The sequence below is a fragment of the Taudactylus pleione genome, unplaced genomic scaffold (genome assembly GCF_031769625.1).
Source record: "Taudactylus pleione unplaced genomic scaffold, aTauple2 ptg000256l, whole genome shotgun sequence".
Classification (NCBI taxonomy): Eukaryota; Metazoa; Chordata; class Amphibia; order Anura; family Myobatrachidae; genus Taudactylus; species Taudactylus pleione.
In genome coordinates, this window is record NW_028284658.1 from 3,236,373 (window position 1) to 3,249,416 (window position 13,044).

A 13,044-nucleotide genomic window follows, 5' to 3' on the forward strand; every position below is an offset into this window, starting at 1 on the left:
TCCGACAGAAACATAAGAACGGTAATATTCCAAAGTAATACTAGCCTCAAACCAGATATACAAAAGGGTAGAATTAGCTATGTGAAGCCTTCAGCCCCTGCACATCCTGTTAGCAGCACTCAGGAGTTAAAGACAGAGAGTAACATTCCAGCCAGACAGGTACAGTCTAGCAGCTCCAGCTATTTCTCTAGGACATGCTGTGGGGTGCGTTTCTCATGCACATTGCTTATATGTAATATAAATGAACGATTGATTGCGAAACGTGCATACTATTAAAAATACTGAAAATATATATAATTATTATAAACCAGGGAATTCATGAGCTGTGAGCATGCTAGTGACAAATCAATGGCCACTCTGCTAAATTTGGGAGCAGACGGAAGGCTGGCACAAGTGATAACTGCAATGAGGAAATAAACATGTCTTCTACAATTAGTATACTACAGCTTTAATCCTCAAATAAGGTGGGACTAAAAACCTGCTATCTGTTACACTGTAATAAGTGTGTTGTATCAGTTATGTTAGCAGATACACCATGTCACAATTCAGCGATAATTATCTGTGCGCAGAGTCTCTATTGTTTAGTTATGGGGAGATAGAGAGAGATGGTTTTGACATTCCCTTAGAGTAAAAAGGTACTTCACCCCGTTGCCCCCATGCAAGACAGTCCCCAAAATCTAAATTCAGAGATCGGCAGCACTCGGGACACAGAGCACTCAGGACACAGAAAACATTACAAAGACTCTATTATAGCATGTTTTGTGAGTGCCACTTTTCTCTGATTGCATTAATATATATATATATAGTTTTTTTCACATATTATATACATACATGTACATCGATATCTAAATGTTAATTTGGAAACACACCTGGACAATTAGCCACAGCCGCTGTGAGTGTCAGACTTCTTTGCTTTATATATCTTGCTATTCTGCATAAGTGTATAATGGAGCATACACACGGTCAGATTTTTCTTCAGATCTGAACGATAACTATTTAAAAAATCGTTCATATCTGAAGGAAAATCTGACATGTCTGAATGATGAACAGTGCGCGTTCCCAATGGTCAGATAACGATATCTGACATCTGATGTGTTTGCAGTCAGATTTGGACGATTTCATTCATTTTAATGCAGTCAAAAATCATTCATAGTTCAAATCGTCGGTTAAATCGTTCATCTGACAAATCTGACCGTGTGTATGCTCCATTAGAAATAAGTATGGTTTCATTTGAGTATCAGTCTGCAGATACTCCATGTGTACGTAGGGCAGGGGTCTTCAACCTTGACCCTCCAGCTGCTGTAGAACGACACATCCCAGCATGCACAGCCACCTTTTTGATATAACAGCATGCTAAAACTATGGCAGTGCATGCTGGGATGTGTAGTTCCACAGCAGCTTGAGGGCCAAGGTTGAAGACCCCTGACTTAGGGCCTGATTCAGGTTTGGGAATAGAGTAAGATAAAGCAAGTAACTGTGAACCAGGATAAACCATGTTGCAATGCAAGGGGTGCAAATGCATACATTTTATTTTGCATGTAGGGTAAATAATGGCTGCTTTTACATGTAGTCCACAAATACTGTAGTGTTTTATTTATTACACTGCAATTTAGATGTCAGTTTGGACACCCCTCTCCCAAATCTAAATCTCTCTGCACATTTCAAATCTGCCTCACCTGCAGTGCAGCATGGTTTTACCAAGATGATCAGTTACTTGCTATATCTTACTCTATTCCCAAAGCTATGAACCATGAGGTTAACGTCACTAGTACACAAAAAATAGTTCTCTTTCCATTCCATTTTTTCAATTGCATGGTGTCTCGTAGATTGTGTACTAGTGACGTTAAGTCGCTGTACACGTGCATAGGACATGAAGATGGATGTGAGGCTTCTAGGCATTACCTATCCACACAATCAGACATCAATAATAGCCAAATCAATTTTATTATGGAAAATATAAATTTTATTCTTCAAAAAAACTATTTTTGGTATAACGGAGACTTTTTCTACAGACAAAGGGAACGGCTATTGGAACATCACTTGCTCCCAGTTACGCAAATCTATTTGTGGCATACTGGGAGGATCAAAAAATTTGGAATAATAACATACATTTAAGAAATTTCATTTACTGGTATAGGTACATAGACGACCTTTTTTTCATTTGGGGAGGATCAGAAGAAGAATTACAAGAATTCATTAAATATATAAATACGAATACAGTGAATCTTGAATTTGCAACCACTTATAGTAAAGAGATGGTTGTATATTTGGACCTCGAAATTTTTATAAAAGATCATTACATTCAAACAAGGGGTCATACAAAAAAAGTAAGTGGAAACAAAATGCTACTCTATAATAGTAATCGCCATCGGAATTGGGTCAACAACATTCCTGGAGGTTAATTGCGCAGGATTAGACGCAATTGCACAGAACGTAACACCTTTTTGGAACAAAGTAAACTACTGAAACAAAAATTTATGCAAAAGGGATACAAAGAAGATTTTATACAAAAAAAGAAATAGAAAAAGTATCCAAATTTTAACAGACAAGAATTAATTCAATATAAACAAAAAAGTAACAACAAGAAAGCAAATAATTTTACAACCAGTTTTATAACACAGTTCAATACAAACCATAAACCAATAGAGAATATTTTAAATAAACATTGGCATATTTTACTTTTAGACAATGATCTCAAAAACACAGATACCTCAAAAACCCAAAGTAATTTATAGACGAGCAAAAAATCTTAAACAAGAATTAACAAACAGCTATATCCCTGTAGAAAGACAACAACAGGTTTCAAATAAAACAAAGGGATTTCACTTTTGCACACAATGCAAAGGATGCAAGAATCAGCAATCAGGGACAAACCCCACAAGTAAATTTGCCTCTAATCAAGATAACAAGGAGTATCAATTTAATGAGCAACTTACATGTAATACAGAGGGAATGATTTATCTTTTGGAGTGCCCATGTGGGCTCCAATATGTGGGACAAACTAAAATAAAAATAAAAACTAGAATTGCTGAACACATATACAACATAAGGAAAGGTTTAAAAACACATAGTGTATCCCTACATTTCGCGGAGAAACATAGCAATGACCCATCAGGTCTAAAATTCATTGGTATACCGAAAATTATGTCACATTGGAGAGGAGGAAATATAGTAGATACATTAAGAAATGAAACTAAATGGATCTACTCTTTAAAAACGCTCTACCCTTTAAGACTAAATATATAGAACTTAATGTTTTTTTGCAAATCAATTTTATTCTGATATTTAGGAGGAATTTTTGACCTTTAATTGCTATTATTATATGTTTTTTGTTATCCTGTCCTGTTTTGTGATATTTTGCCACTGAATCATATATTTTTTATGAACCATGAGGTTACCGCCAATTTCGGCCATTTTAATGATGACCACTTCCGTTTTTTTATCAATTTTTCAATAAAGTTTTGTCAATATAAGGAAGTAAAGAACGACCAGAATACATCCTTGAAAAAGTACCATGGCAGGTATGAAACGCGTTGGACCCACTATCTAAGTGAAGGCAGAGGAGCGGAGCTTGTTGCCGACTGACTCGCTGGCTTGCTGACATCACTTTGTGCCACTACACACATCCGCCGCCGTCCTTCCAATACATTGCACGCCTATCGGCGGTGCACTGGCAAGAGGAAAATACATGTTGCCAGTGCTCTGGATTAAAGACACAGGTAGGGACAGATAGTCTGCTTTGGACTTTATATCACCATTGCTTGCTTGCCTGGACCTGCTTTTTAATATCCCTAAAAGAGCTTAAACATCATTTATATGTTCAGTGGTGTGTATTGTGTGTTGGTGTTCATGTTTGTTTGTTTATTTGTTTGTCCAATCCATTTTTAACAGCGCTCACTCTATATGTTAAAATCATTCTTTGTTTATAATTGAGCTGCTTTCTGTTACATTATTACATACTAAGCTCAGTCCATTCAAACTACATTCGAAATTAAAGATATTTTTCCACCTCCAGACGATGCCAACAGGAAAAAATGCAAACAAGTTCCACACATTAAAAAGATAGAGATATATATATATATATATATATACACACACACACATACATACACAGGTTGAGTCTCCCATATCCAAATATTCCGAAATACGGAATATTCCGAATTGCGGAATAATTTTGGCATGACTGAGATAATAAAACCTTTGATTTTTGATGGTTCAATGTACACAAACTTTGTCTAAGGCACAAATCATTAAAAATATGGTATAAAATTACCTTCAGGCTGTGTGTATAGGGTGTAAATGAAACAAATTTATTTCATGTATGTACACAAACTTTGCTTGAGCCACAAAATTATTGAAAATATTGTATAAAATGAGCTGCAGGCTGTGTGTACAAGGTGTATATAACACATAAATGCATTCTGTGTGTATATTGGGGTCCCATTCCCAAGATATTTCATTATGATATGCAATTATTCCAAAATACGGAATATTCCGTTATCCAAAATACCCCTGGTCCCAAGCATTTTGGATATGGGAGACTCAACCTGTATATATATCTGTGGGTTGTAGAATGTAATACCTCAAAGTACTGGTCAGCATAATCTAAGGAAGCATTGTAGATACTAAAACATTCTCTATATAGGATTAAGAAAATGAAGCGTTCAAGTACTAGGTGTTGCTTATGGGATGTAGTCATAATCCCAGCATGTGGGATGTCGGTGCTCAAATTGCCAGCGCTTGCATCCCAACGGTAAGTAGTGGGGTAAGGGAGGGTTAGGTTTATGGTGCGGGGAGGAAGGAGTATGGGTAGCGTTTGGATACCTACGGACAGGTGTCAGTATCCTAACCCTGACGGGATGCCGGTGTCTGGATTCTGACCGCCAGTATCCCATACCCAACACGTTGCTTATAACCTCCACAGACAGCTGCAGCAAGATTACATGCTCAGCAATGAGAATACCCTTTCATACATAATAGTAATTAGGCCCTTATTAGCGTTCAGAACCTGCTTAAAATATTGTATGTCGCTATGTACATTGTATTTTACGACACTAACTTCGACAGTCTGTAATTCTTCAGAAGAAAGAGTATGCAACTCATTTTCATTCTCTTTGTCTACATCTTTCAGGAATACAAACAGACATGGCGCTCTCACTGCCTATTTCTTTTTATTAGTATGAGACAAAAATGTCAAAATTCAAACCAAGAGTAACTGACATATCTATATATATCTCAATCAGATTGTCTACTACACAAGTTATATAGAACATAATATTCCTGCCATGCTGTTCCGATCCTTACATTTAAGCAAAGACACAGCGTTATATAAATTATAAGTATTATTGCTAAATTACAAAGCAAACAATGGGCATCATCTAACCACCTGTTGCAAGCACTAGTAATAGCTGTGTAGAGTAGTTGAAATTTAGTTCGCCTTTACTAAATAGATTATGGTGGATGTAGTGGGTATGCCAGCGGACGGGATGCCAGCCGTCGATATACCGACAGCAGAATCCTGCCACCTGGCAAAATGCCAATGCCGTTATCCCGAAGGGGACCAGGATACCGGCATCGGCATCTCAACCGCTGGAATCCCGAATGATGAATCCAGTTAAGTATGCGCGGTTAGCCCGGGGAAGGGAGGCGGCTTAGGTATAGGGACCCCCAGGGGGTGCCTAACTCTAATTTTAGATTTCATTTTTAGGCTGCGGGGAGGGGGGGGGGGTTAGGGTTGACGCCCCCCCTGGGAGAGATAGGTTTAGGGTGCGGAAAGGGGAGGTTAGTGTCAAGCACCCCCAGGGAGGTTAGGGTTAGGCACCACTAAGGGAGGGTTAGAGTAGGGAGAGGGTTAGGTTACGTACCACCGCCGTCGGGATTCTCCACCTTCGGGCTTGCACTGTTAGGATTTGAATCGCTAGTCAGCCACCAGTATGTCATACTCAACCAGATTATGGGCCTTATATAATAGGCAATCATTTTAAAGTCAAAACCAAGCTGATTTTGGGCCCAATTCAGAGGTGGACACTAATGTGTAAGCAGCTGCGCATTCCCACGCTCTTAGCTTTGAAAATATGCGAAATGTTAGCAAAGATCACCTGAACATAAAGACGCCCACTGCTGCCTTTGTACTTGCATGCACGATCGCATGCAAGCATAAATATCAGTAACATCGGCGGCCATTTTACCCTTGCGGAAGGTCTGACCTGCCGCAGCCTAGGGAACTCTTCTGCCACGCAGAGTTGCGTATGCACTTTCAGTGGCTAATTTATGCATACCCACGTAACAGTGTTCAAACGCCCAGGCACGCCTGCGTTTCCTTAACACCCCCAAATGGTCACTTCCTGTCAATCAATCTGCAATGGGCCTCCATGCTGCGGGATCGCACATAGCTGCCTTCGCGCACTGCGATGCATGCGCAATGGCAAACAATCGCTCAATCTGCGTGCAAATTGCATTAGCGTCCACCTCTGAATCATGCCCTTTGTCTTTAAAATGATTGCCACTTTAAAAATATGGGAAGACCCAGGTGTTCCTGTAGCGGCACCAGATTGTACCCTACTACATAACCCCATATAGCTTTAAAATTCCAGAATTTGCATGTAACTATACAGTTTTACACATCCAAGTACTTAAATTTACAGTACTTATGCTGGTTACATAAACTGCAATATCACAGGAGATATCAGGCAAATGACCCAATGCAACCATAATGGGGAAGATTCAGAGTTGCACACAAACTGTAGTTGAGGAAGCCTGATCTAGTGTTCATTCTAGCACCCCGCACATGTCACAACCTGTGCAATTCCGCTTTCCTGTCTGGGGTGCGTCACTCACTGCTTTGGTGCTTCTAGCACACTTAGCTGATGGAGCAAACTGCTGAGATACAGACCAGAGTGTTCTAGAAGTATCACAGTAGAGAGCGACACCCCAAGCAGGAAAGAAGAACTGCATGGGTTGCGACAGGTGCAGGGTGCTAGAATGAACACTACTGATTTACTACTTTATGCTAATGCAAGAACCCGAAGGTCTAACTGGCGTGTTCGCGCATCAGCAAGTGGAAAGCCCTGCTGCCCATTGATTTTTATACTAGCGCACTTGCACCAGCCCCCTGCTAGATGCAAGAGATCCAGAGACAGGTTTCCCTTCCCGATGCGCACGACTCAGAATAACACAGATCTCTAGCTACACGTCCATGAGACTCCCATAACACTGACATGTCAGGATGGTTCCATGCGCTCACATTGTTGCCGCCTCAAAATGCCCAATTTCACAGAAAAATAGATCCATGTGAATACCATATGACTCAGAATAGGATGGAGAAACTGAAAAAGGCAGAAATTTGCAGCTGCGCATAAGCTATATGCAAAAACTCACCGTTTGCATCTGTTCACAGAGATCTACACAACTGATAGGATCATCATCTTAGATGTAGGTTAATGTGACAGAAAGCCCTCCACTGCTAGCCTGTTTCTTTGCAGTCATCTTACTATGACCCAATACTGTGCCCTACCATTGCTCCTACAATAGACCCAAATTATCCTGGAATGGATCACCTCTATTTCTGAGCATCATATAGCCAGATCTCCTCCAATCTGGCTACTTATGTGTGTGGCCAAGCTCCAAGTATAGGGATATGAACAAAAATATGCACTTTGCTGAATGTCTGGCATATATACATCACTCTAAAATAAATAACTATAACTAACCATAAATGTTAGCTAGGGAATTGTAGTTACATAATAGGGGTTTAGGGGAGATTTACTAAAGTGCAGGTTTTTAGAAGTGGAGTTGTTGGCCGTAGCAACAATTCAGATTCTACTTAACATTTATGTAGCACCTTCTAGATAAGATAATAGCTAGAATCTGATTGGTTGCTATGGGCAACAACTTCTAAAAACCCACATTTTAGTAAATATACCCCTAAGGGTCTATTACATTTATATATATATTATAATATGTAAGGAAAGATGCTTCTCATGGAAAAATTTATTTCCATTTAGACTACTATTCAACTTTGTGAAATATATCTAAGGTGAATCGTCCAGTGAATGAACGGTTAAGGGAATTCTCATTTATAAGGGGATGTCGTATGTAGACGGAACAACATAAAAACTATTTTGAGACATGTGCCATCATTATTACTATGTACACTACTAAAATACATTCTATGTTTAAAGATTGAAGGAATAGTTAGAATTTTACACACAAAAAAAACAGGGGAGGTGTAGAAATTACCTGAAATGAACGTACAATGCTAACAAATGAACAGACAAGTCCAGTAAACTAATAATATGATTTACATCAATAAAACAGTCAATAGATCTAATCTAAGATTGTGTGCACTAAAAAATAAGATTACTGTATTAAACCTGAAAATGTTAATTCACTGGTAGTGTTCATTCACTGGCTGATTCACCCCATTTATGTTTAAGCAAATTAACACATCAAACAGAACAGCAGCTAATAAAATACTAAGCTACTGCATGCAGTTGCCATTATGTAATACTATTTGCCTGATGCTCTTGTTGAATGCAAATTGTTTGTAGATGCTCCCGCACTGCGTGCCATTAAATAAATGTGTATATTCACCTGTATACAGAGTTGTACGCATCTTTGCAGTGCACCCCCCTTACCCATATTGCTTGGTTTGATATGCATTATCAGTGTGCAAGTGCACCAGTGCCACCAGCCAATACTTGGTGGCAATAATATGTCTGAAATCTGCATAGACCTCCCACCCTCACTGAGTTTTTGCCTCTGTGAGAGCTCCATGTTACAGCCCAGTTCAGGCTCTTCAGTCGCAATTGTAGACATAATTAAATGATGCAGTACTCTGCATCACCCAAATTTGCGTGTGCCCAGTTGTGATATCAGTGTTGGAGGTTCCAGTGTACAGGTAGTCGGCGGCTCACCCGTACACACAGGCAGATGTACAGATATACTGTATCTGCAAAATATCTTGGCATCGGCTGTGCTGCAGGGCTGACCTGATATGTCTGTGAACGATGTTGTTCACAGACATATGATCTGTACACACCTGCATATGCATTATGCGATATGTCGTTCATCGGCTGTACAAACGACATATCGCATAGTGTGTACCCAGCATAAGGATTATGTGCAGATATTCCAGTCTTCCATACATTCTTACTAAACTCTGGGCCTGATTCAGAGACGGTTGCTCTGAAAGAGCGCTCGCTCTGAATCAGGGGAGTTTATTGTTTTTTTTGTGCGGCATCCTGGCCGCTCGCATAGCTGTGGGTGACCACCCACAGCTATTGCGAGCGGCCAGGATGATGGTCGCAATGGTCAAGACCATCGCGACCATCAGGGCTTGCGACGAGACCCTTGTGGTAGGGTCTCGTGGCCCCAGAGAGCTTCCGGCTCTAATAGAGCCGGAAGCTCTCCCACTGACATCACTGGTGAGGTCAGTGGGGCTGCCCAAACACGGCAGGCGTTCGCTTGGGAACGCCTCAGTTTGTGAAGCCACCCCCGCCACGCCTCCAAAACGGTGCGAGCTGTCGATCAAAATCGACAGCCGCCCCCTTTTGGTGCGAGACCCGGAGCGACAGTCGCTAAACAGGTCTCGCGCATGCGCACGTCTGAGCCGGCTCCAGCGTGCGCATACACAGTGGCCAAACATCGACCCGCTCGCGAGCGGGTCTGAATCAGGCCCTCTGTTCTTAAGGCACATTCGTTTAACAATGATAAACCACATAACGGAGATCTAGAAAAGCAGCCCACATGTAATATTCATGGTGTAACATCTAGGAACTTATGTAATTATCCGCTACAAATAATTAATCACATTCCAAGTAAACAGACATTATCTAAAGCACAGCAATTGTAGGTTAAGAGTAAAGATATTGGAGCCATTAAGTGCACATTGTTCTAACCACAGGGTTTGGAGCGTATCAAACATGATACAGAAGAGATGGCTACAATTACTGAATGTCTTGATCTAGTATTCCCAGCTGTAATACGGTTCTGTAATAGGTTCTGTAATACGAACCTAGTGCTCCCTCCTATTCCAAATCATACTATAGCCTTATGGAGTATCTTTTACAAATTTTTGTTTTGTTGTCAAAATGTTCATCAATTGACAATATTTATATTTATTTACTAATTTCAGAAAGTTACATCTTTTTATTCAGAGTTAACCTTTATTGGCAAGTAGCATAAAAATCTGTGCGTAAAGAGCTTTCTGGGAAAAATAACATTTCAAAGTCAGTTAAAAGAAAAATGAAGATTAAGCGCATTGCCATGGTCCTGAAATTCAGGTTTACTGTATAAAGCTCTAGTCCCTCACTGGCATCCCCACAGGCTGGATGATGTACCCCTCTCCTGTGCTCTCCTAACAGCCAGGGAGTTTAAGAGGAAAAAGGGGATTTTTATTTATAGTTTATTTCCGTTTCCTCCACCTGACAAATGAGCAAGGCTTAGTGAGATGCTGTAGGGATACAACAACAAATAAAAACACTTCTACACATGTGGTGTCAAGAAGAATATGCAACACTTTACATGGTGTTGGATATATGGTGGCGGTTCCTAACTAGTCACTGTAAGTCGCGAATTACAAATTAGCAATATAATCATCGGTACCAGTGTGACCACATTGTAGCTTGGCAGGATAAGACAAAAGAGCATTATTATAACTGGTGGCATATTATTCAGCATTTCATTTACTGCTGGCATAAAGCTGGGCACTACTGCTGACCTTTTATTACCAATACTAGTGGGGATTACCGGCACTGCTAGTATAATTTAGGCTACTACAGCTATTTATTTCACAGTGCTTCGACTGTTACTGCTGGTATGTTACTCAGCACTACTGCTGCTAAAATTGTGCACTACTACTAATTATTCTACTACTACTTTTTCTTGGACATTGCTTTTACTACTTGATTAATACTGCTTCTATATTATTAGACATTACTATAATTACTGTGTGCTATTACACTGCAGTAATACTGCTTCTATATTATTAGACATTACTATAATTACTGTGTGCTATTACACTGCAGTAATACTGCTTCTATATTATTAGACATTACTATAATTACTGTGTGCTATTACACTGCAGTACTATTGCTCCTATATTAGACAGAGTTGCTGCTGGCATATTACAGTGCTCTGTGCACGAATGTTGTCGATTGTTGGCCTTTTTTTTTTTTATTGTCGACCATTCTGTATATCAACGGTAAACACGATTGATATTAGGTCGACGTTCATTCTGTAGACATGGATAATGGTTGACACACCCAAAATGTCGAACCCAAAAGGTCAGCTTTTTTTCACGATTTTTAGGGTTAGGCTAAAATAGCAAAAAAAAAATATATGTGTTGACATGTTAAGTGTATACATTTTAACCGCGTCAACCATTTAACCCTGTCAACATAAAAACATGTCTACAGTATGATGGTCGACCTACTGAACATGTCGACCTTTTAACCATCTACACTCAGAACCAGTCGACCTTCTGAATGTCAACCTTTTATACCACATCTGCTCAGATATTACTGTGCCCTACCATTGCTCCTACAAATAAACATTACAGGTACTGCAGGTATATTACAGTGCAGTATGCACTATTATTGCTTGCAGCTCTCACATAACTAATTCGACATGATATGTATCGTACTGTTGATGTTGTCGGTGTTTTTCTTGTCATTATATTACATTTGTCTATGTTGTATTTTTCAGTCTTGAGTAGTTTTCGGGCTATTTTCTGTCTAACTAACAGAGTCGCACAATAGATTGTCTATGTAATGGCGGTCGATCCATCATCCAGCACCCATTAGGCATTACGGTTACTGCTGGCAAAGAACTATGCATTTTTACTGCTGTCATATTTAACATGACTTATTGCTAATGACTAATGCCAACTTTACTGGGCATTGCTAGCATTGGAGACTTATTACCGGGCATTACTATTACTGCTAACAAATTATTGTGCACTATTACTACTGGTGACATTTTATCTGACACTATTACTCTTGGCCGCAAATTAAATAACCATTGGGCATGTGACCCATCAATTGGAAAACACACAAATTAATTCTGAATAGTATAAAGGTGTTAGTCTGAACAGCCTGTCTAATGGTTCATATACAGTCCGGTGCATAAATATTGTGTCATTGACAGAATTTTCATATTTTGGCCTCTATTCACCACCACAATGGCTTTGAAATGAAACAAACAAGATGGGCTTTAACTGCAGACTTTCAGATTTAATTTGAGGGTAATTACATCCAAATCAGGTGAACGGTGTAGGAATTACAACAGTTTCTGTATGTGCCTCCCACTTTTTAAAGGGCCAAAAGTAATGGGACAAACTAAACAATCCTAAATCTAACTCTCTCTTTTTAATACTTTGTTGCAAATCCTTTGCAGGCAATTACAGCCTGAAGTCTGGAACGTATAGACATCACCAGACGCTGGGTTTCATCCCTGGTGATGCTCTGCCAGGCCTCTACTGCAAATGTCTTCAGTTCCTGCTTGTTCTTGGGGCATTTTCCCTTCAGTTTTGTCTTCATCAAGTGAAATGCATGCTCAATCGGATTCAGGTCAGGGGATTGACTTGGCCATTGCATAACATTCCACTTTTTAGCCTTAAAAAAAAAAAACCTCTTTGGTTGCTTTTGCAGTATGCTTCGGGTCATGGTCCATCTGCACTGTGAAGCGCCATCCAATGAGTTCTGAAGCATTTGACTGAATATGAGTATATAATATTGCCCGAAACACTTCAGAATTCATTCTGCTGGTTTTGTCAGCAGTCACATCATCAATAAATAAAAGGGAACCAGTTCCATTGGCTGCCATACATGCCCACGCCATGACACTACACCACCATGCTTCACTGATGAGGTGGTATGTTTTGGATCATGAGCAGTTCCTTTCATTCTCCATACTCTTCTCTTCCCATCACTCTGGTACAAGTTGATCTTTGTCTCATCTGTCCATAGGATGTTGTTCCAGGACTGTACTGGCTTTTTTAGATGTTGTTTGGCAAACTCTAATCTGGTCTTCCTGTTTTTGTGG

At 39.8% G+C, this 13,044-nt stretch overlaps 1 protein-coding gene across 1 annotated transcript in view; it reads right to left on the reverse strand.

Moving 5' to 3' along the window:
- SRC (SRC proto-oncogene, non-receptor tyrosine kinase) overlaps nt 1-13,044 on the reverse strand; it is a 64,294-nt gene that overhangs the window by 33,974 nt on the left and 17,276 nt on the right. The window lies entirely within an intron of this gene.